The 7636-nt window shown below is 38.7% G+C and overlaps 1 pseudogene; it reads left to right on the top strand.

The window, feature by feature from the left end:
* Positions 1-1945: 1945 nt before the first annotated feature.
* On the top strand, positions 1946-2880 carry LOC103729013 (annotated as a pseudogene).
* The last annotated feature ends 4756 nt before the right edge of the window (positions 2881-7636 follow it).

Below are 7636 nucleotides of genomic sequence, written 5' to 3'. Positions count from 1 at the left end.
GAAGAAAGTCCTTGAATCATGAATAGGAGATGTGAAGGAGAACTAAAGGCAAGAGTAATTAGCATTCCAAGTTCTAGACAGGAAACTAGAAAAAAAGTCAGAACAGGACAATTTTCAAATGTTCTTAGAGAGTCCACTGGAGTTTCTTGACAAGGGCTTCCAAAAGTATCCCCTTATTGGATTCTTCCTCATTTTTCTTTTGTCTTCCAAGGCTGGACAAGTTTGCTGGGAAGAGTGGCTGGATACATTTTCTCTGTCTTCTTGCACTTGAATAAATAAATACACAACCTTTAAAAAAATTCTCTTCTGAAGAATGGCTCAGACTTAGAAGAGTTTCTTGGCTGTAGTAGATGTGCAATGTCATTCTCAGTCAAAGACATCAAATTCCCATGGTCTGACATATTGGGACAGTGCCTGGTCTTTCAGACCTTAACAAATGTTAATATAGTCTGGCAAGTATTTGCTTTTAGTTACCAAGATTAATCTTCACGAGCAGACAATAGGAGGAAATAAGAGACTTCTAATATTTTAGTTGGAGAAGTTGAAATAATTTTGTGATGTGAGTAAAATAATGGATGCTCTTTTCTGATGTCTGATATACTCGGATTCAACTTTCTATGGCTCTACTACTTTCCACCTTCCTTTAAAATTACTTAGTTCTAATTTATAAAAAGTCTCACTAGATCCTTATAATTAGAAACACTGCTTCAGAGAATTTGTTAGCACTCACAGGGAGGTAGCGTAGGCAGCGACTATAACTGTGAACATTGGAGTTGGGTAGAGCAGAGTTGACTCAAGATTCCAAACTGACTAGCTGTATGCCCTTCTCATTTACATATATATATATATATATGAGAGAAAGAGAGAGAGGGAATGTTAAATATAGCTAGTTAACAGGTGAGCTCACTCATATTTATTTTTGTGGTGAAAACAGTTATCATTCACTCTGCATTTTCAAGAATAAGATGCATCATCATTAAATATACTCTCCTTGCCATACAATGAAATGAAGGTTAACAGATATAGGTCAATGTATGAAAAAAATGAAGCAGAGTTATTTGTGTATTGCTGTTGAATCCTTGGTTTTCTTATGAGAGGGCTGTGTCAGACATGTTTGGTAAACAGTAAGTCCTTTATACAAAGTAGCAAGAATTATGAACTTATTTAAGAATTAAAAATGCTGGGTGGAACTGTGCTTAAAAAGATATAACGGGGGAAAAACAATTCATTAAAGTCACATGAAACATTATCAGGGGTATAAACAAACACTTCTTCTTTGGGAAGGGAGACTCTGGGGCAATGGTCCTGTGGGAGCCTCTGTGATGAGCTCACTGAGTTCTACAGTAAAAGCCTCAGTCTCCTATTAACCATGGTGCTAGGAGAAGATGATGTTCCTTCCCTAGAAACTGCCTCGGAGTCTCACGGCAAGGCACAATCAGGTAGTATGTCTTGTGTACATTTCAGCTAGAGAAACAAGATGAACTAGAGGTTTTGATCCTAAATGAGGAGAAGCAGAAATAGTCAGTCCTACAAGTTGTTAGTTTCCTTTTCCCAGGACCATTTGCCCCATCAAGAAAGAGATGGATGGGAGGCAGTAGAGAGTATGGCTCCATGCTGAATGGGGTGAGAGCTTGCCTGACCCACAGTGCCTTGCTGCAGAATGAGTGAAAGCTCAAAGCACAGGAGAGAGATGGTCAGAATTCCTCTGTTGTAGCCACTCAGTAGCACTGCAGATTTGTGCTAGTTGCTTAGGGTCCTCACCTGTGCAGCTGGGACAGTCAGAGTGCTACCCAGAATTTAGGGCATCTATCCCGCAGTTATGGTCAGTAAATGTTTCTTTTCTTTTCTTCTTCTCCTTAACTTCAACCTCCATGAACTGAAGTGTGCAGCTGGTCCATCTTCCTCAGAAACTCTTTTCTCTCCACCTCACAGATCCTTCTAGAAAATGGCTGCAGAAAACACCTCTTCAGTGACAGAGTTCATTCTCACAGGCCTAACAGACCAGCTGGGACTCCAGATTCCACTCTTCGTCCTATTCCTGGGTCTTTACATGGTCACTGTCGTGGCAAACCTGGGTCTGATCACCCTGATAGGGCTGAACTCTCACCTGCACACCCCCATGTACTTCTTCCTCCTCAACTTGTCCTTCATAGATGTCAGTTACTCCACCACCCTCACCCCTAAAATGCTGGCGGGCTTTATCCTAAAGAAGAACATCATTTCCTACGCTGGGTGTATGACTCATTTTTTTTCTTCTGCTTCTTTGTCTTTTCTGAGTCCTACATCCTGTCATCAATGGCGTATGACCGCTATGTTGCCATTTGTAAACCATTGTTGTATAGGATCACCATGTCTCCCCAGGTGTGTTTATACCTTTTGTCAGGTGTCTATGGGATGGGGTTTTTTGGGGCTGTAGCACATATGGGAAACATAATATTTAAAACCTTTTGTGCAGACAATCTCATTAAACACTATATGTGTGACATCATCCCACTCCTTGAGCTGTCCTGTAACAGCTCTTACCTCAATTTGTTGGTGGTTTTCATTGTTGTGACCATTGGCATTGGGGTGCCCGTTGTTACCATTTTTATTTCTTATGGTTTCATCCTTGCTAGCATTCTCCACATTAGTTCCAATGAAGGCAGGTCCAAAGCCTATAGTACCTGCACGTCCCATATTATTGTAGTGTCTCTCTTTTTTGGGTCAGGAGCTTTCACATACCTCAAACCACCTTCTAGTTTTTCCCTGGACCAGGGAAAAGTGTCTTCTGTTTTCTATACTGCTGTGGTACCCATGTTCAATCCATTAATCTATAGCCTGAGGAATAAGGATGTCAAAGTTGCCCTGAAGAAAACCTTAAGCAGAAAAGCTTTCTCTTGACAATGATTGAGAAATAGGATCCAAACTCTGTCAGAATGTACTTTAACATTTGTTCACTTTTCAGTGACGTTAACAAAAGTAGTGCTTCCTGCTCTATACTAAGAGGAAATTTTAAAATCTTGTTCTTAAGCTTACTGAAACCTGCCCACTCATCATTCTTTTGTTTTACAGAAATTGGTTTTGTAATCATAAAATAAACCTAAGGAGTAATTCCTCATATACCACACACTGTAGATTTATGAATATTTTATAGTTGCCCCTGGGGCATACGTGTAACCGGCACAAGAGTTGGGACTGAAATCCAGGATCTTGAACTTAAACCAATTTATGCTTTGTTTTAGCCCTGCTTTCTCGTTCCATCTTTTCCATGGCCAATTTCACTTCTAAGTGTGTTGTGGATGTTGACATTTAAAAGAATCTGATTGTATTTGCAACAATGCCATTCAATTTTTCTTGGATTAATTTTTTAGAATATCAGTTTTGCAAGTGTGCTGAGGGTGAAAATTTTGTTGATTTGGTTGTAAGAGAGAAATAAATGTTTAAATATATTCAAGGTGTGAGAATGGAAAGTGGAGCATGGAATCAAGCATCTCTGCTCACTGAAATGGTGTACAGAGCTTACAGACCCAGACTACTTATGACTTGATGACTTAAAGTGACTGGATGCAGGCATCATCATTATTTCCAGATTAATGGAGACAGAATCTGAAACTTCATTTCAAGGTGCTGGGTAAGGTAATGTAGTAAAAGACAGTTTTCAGTGATGTTCACCACATTGGGTAAAGGAATGTAGAGCTTTATATAGAGAGAGGTAGAATGACAGTTTCATTTTTGAATGTGTACACATTGTTGGTGGTAGCAGTTCTTTTTAAAGTAATGACATGTCAACTGTTTGGAAGATATTTGGAATTATGGACTTTTATTAGACAAGTTCTCCTTATTAGAAAAAATAAAAGTTTGGATAAATGTTTACCTTTTTCCTTTGGAATGGTTCTGTTCAATCATATACAGAATATCAGAAAAGGAGTGAAGCTTAGTGGGAACTCTGCCTTTAATAATGTAGTGGAGGGTAAAACTGGTCAGGACAGTTATGAACTGAAGGTAGATGGTGAGGACTCAGCATAATGTAGGTAAATAAAAAAGCACTCCTCACTGGGCATGGTGGTGCACGCCTTTAATCCCAGCACTTGGGAGGCAGAGGCAGGCAGATCTCTGTGAGTTCAAGGCCAGCCTGCTCTACATAGTGAGTTCCAGGCCAGCTGGGGCTACAGGGAGACCCTGTCTCAAAAAAGACAAAAAAGCACTCCTTTAAGTCTTTTATTTAAGAATTATTAACATATATGACAAAATAATAGTTTATTACCACATTTTTATACATGTAAACAATGGATTTTTATCACATTTATTCCCTTTCTATTTTTCCCCTTTCTCCTTTGTTGAGTGCCCTCTCCACACACTAGTTTCTCTTCAAGATTGTAAATCTTTCTGTTTAAAATTTAGACTCTGTACATGACAGAAAATATAATGTATGCTTTTCTGAATTTGATTTATTTCACTTATTACGGTTATCTTTAGCCCATTTGTATTCCTGCAAAGGGCGCTGTGTCTTCTTTGTGGCTGAATAAACCTCCGTTGTGTATGTGGACTTCCTTTATCCATTCCATCTATTAATTGGAAACTAAGCTGACTCTATAACTTGGCTCTTGTGAATAGTGCTGCGATAAGCACTCATGTGTGGGCATCTCCACTGTATTGCACGCTGACTTTGATTCCCTTTGGATCCCTACCCAGAAGCGGTATAGCTAGGTCATATGGAAATCCCAATTTTAATTTTCAAGGAACTTTTGTATCGCTTCCATGGGGGCTAGGCCAATGAACATTCCACCAAGAGGTGCATAAGGGGTCTTTCACTTGCATCTTTGTCAGTATTTATTGATTTTTCTTCTTTTAATGTTAGACATTCTGACTGGGGTCCATGCTCTTTAAATTATACCTTTATACAGCAAAGTATATAACTCTTAATGAATTTTTTTCTCAATATATAAAGCTCTGTATATAACACTACATATCAGCACTTAGAGCCAGGCTAGAAAATGTTCATCATCTCGGAATATTTCTGTCTGTGTTCCCCGGTAAATACTGCTCATCACCTTCTACCTAGGAAAATCCATTGTTCTTACTTCATCATCATGAGTTCATTTTGCTTAGTGGTGAGCTTGATACAAATGTTAAGTAGCAAGTCCTTTCCTACACCAATATCTTGTAAGTTATTGCCAATGTTTTCTTGTAACAGTTTCAGAAGTTTCAGGCTTCACATTGAGGTCTTTGATCCATTTGGAAATGGCTTCTGTGCAGGGTGAAAGATAGGATTCATTTTTCTACGGGTGGAGACGCAGTTTTGCCAGCCGTTTGCTGAACATGCTCGCTTTCCTCCAGTGAATGTTCTTGGCCCCTTTGTCAAATATTAGGTGGCTGGCAATATTTGTTTTGTCAGTACTGGAACCCAGGGCTGTACATATGCTAAGTATGTATTCTACCACTGAGCTGTCCACATCCCACTTCGTTTTCTTTTGAGTGTCTGGCTTCTTTAATTCAATATAAAGTGTGATGGGAGTTTTATAGCATTTCTTCTGGGGTATTGCTCTCTAGTATAAACTTTGTTGTCTAAATAGACAGTTTTATTTAGTTATTGTCTTAGTAGACATTTGTTTCAAGTTTTTTCATAATACTAATAAAGTTTCTATGAAAATTCTTAAGAATGTATTTTGTTTGTAGTGTGGTGTTATTTCTCTTGGTGTGTTATATTGTGGGTTTCCTGGGTCACAGGATTTGTATAGGATAAGCTTCCAAATATCATCAAATTATCTTACAAAATATTTAAACTGATTTCTGTTCATATCAGCAATTTTTTCAGTAGAGATCTTTCTTTTCCACACGACCATTTGTCATTTCCAGCATTTACTTCCACACTGTTAGGGTGCAGTGCAAGAGCACCTTACCCATTTGTTTTTGTCTTTTAGAGACAGGGTCTCCCTGTAGCCCCAGCTGTCCTGGAACTCACTATGTAAACCAGGCTGGCCTGGAACTCACAGAGATCCTCTTGTCTCTGCCTTCCAAGTGCTGGGATTAAAGGCGTGTGCCACCACGCCCTGCTCTTACCCATTTTTTAAGTTTTCTTGGTAAATGTTGGGGATTTCTTATGTTTATCAGCTATTTGAATATTATCCATAGCGAGCTTCTATTCAGTTCTTTTTCCTACTCAGAAACACTGTTAGTCGTGTGTGTGTGTGTTGGGGGTGTGTTCTCGTGTGTGGGTGATGGTACATGTGGAGGGCAGAGATCAACATCAGGTATTGTTCTGTAAGTAATGTCTACCTTGTTTTTTGAGACAAGGTTGTTACCTGGCCTTGAATTTACTGATTAGGCTAAGCCATCTGACCATGGAGCTCCAGGATCTGCTTGTCTCTGCTTCCTGAGCAATGGGATCACAAACAGAAGCCACCACTCCTGACTTTTTAATGTGGGCTCTGAATATTGGGCTCAGTTCCTTATTCTTGAGTGGCAAGTATCTTACCAGCTGAAGCATCTCCCCAGCCCAGTGTTAGTATTTTTTAAAAAAATGATTTACAGTTTAAAAAAGTACATTCTGGATGTAAGTCCCTTTTTCAGAAATATATACTGTAGTTGCTGTTCAGTCTGCGACTTTCCCATTTACATGTTTAAAATTGATTTTTTATTGAGCTTTTATTGAGCTTAATCAAATTTAGACTTCCTCCCCATGTCCATCCCCCCAACCCCCACCAGCTCAGGACTGTTGTGGACATAGGGAAACAGAGACTTTCAGGCCACTGGAAGCTTGTCATGTGAACTTGTGGCAATGGTGGCATCTAGTACGTGGATATTTTTAATGTGTTTTAGTAACCAATGTTTTGATTTTAGTAAGCTCAATTTATCAAATTTTTACCATTAAACTCAACCTATCAAATTTTTGCTATTAGCGCTTTGTTCTGCTCAATTTCTTTGTACTAGCAAATCCCAAAGACATTCTCAGCTTCTTCTTTTTTTGAGACAGGGTCTCCCTGTAGCCCCAGCTGGCCTGGAACTTGCTATGTAGAACAGGCTGGCCTTGAACTTTTGAAGGCTTTGAGGTTTTTCCCTTTTTCATTCATTATTTTTATTTTATGTATGAGTGTATTGCCTGCATGTGTGTAAGTGAACCCATGTTGTACAATGCTCATGGAGGTCAGAAGAAGGCATAGGATCCCCTGGAACTGGAGTTATGGATTGTTGTTAGCCACAATGTGGGTGTTGGGAACTAAACCTGGATCCTCTGCAAGAGCAGCCAGTGCTCTTAACTGCTGAACCATATCTCCAGCCTGTAGTTTTTCTTTTATATTCAGATTTTTAATAACTTTCAAATAAGTTACTATATATGATAATGTAATGCTATTTTTTCCACAAAGACATTAAAGTATTTCAGCATCATTTACTGAAAAGGTTATTTCTCCTCTATAAATTGTTTTGGAATATTTGTGTGGGTTTGAGGATCAAGTGACAATAATTTTGTAGGGCTAATTGGTAAGGAGTTGGCTTGAAGTCAGTGTGTCATATTCTAGAGGGAAGATAGTCAATACTGATGATGAGAACAGACACCCTTGTCTTGTTCTGAAGTGGAATTATACTTTTTCTAAGAATTTTATGTTTAGTATTCTATTTTAATTAAATAAATATTTAAAATTTAAATTTCAATAGTTTA

The sequence above is a fragment of the Nannospalax galili genome, unplaced genomic scaffold, assembly GCF_000622305.1.
Source record: "Nannospalax galili isolate Female #2095 unplaced genomic scaffold, S.galili_v1.0 scaffold1832, whole genome shotgun sequence".
NCBI lineage: Eukaryota > Metazoa > Chordata > Mammalia > Rodentia > Spalacidae > Nannospalax > Nannospalax galili.
Note: the sequence above shows the minus strand (reverse complement) of the source record. Positions and strands in the feature narration are given on the sequence as shown.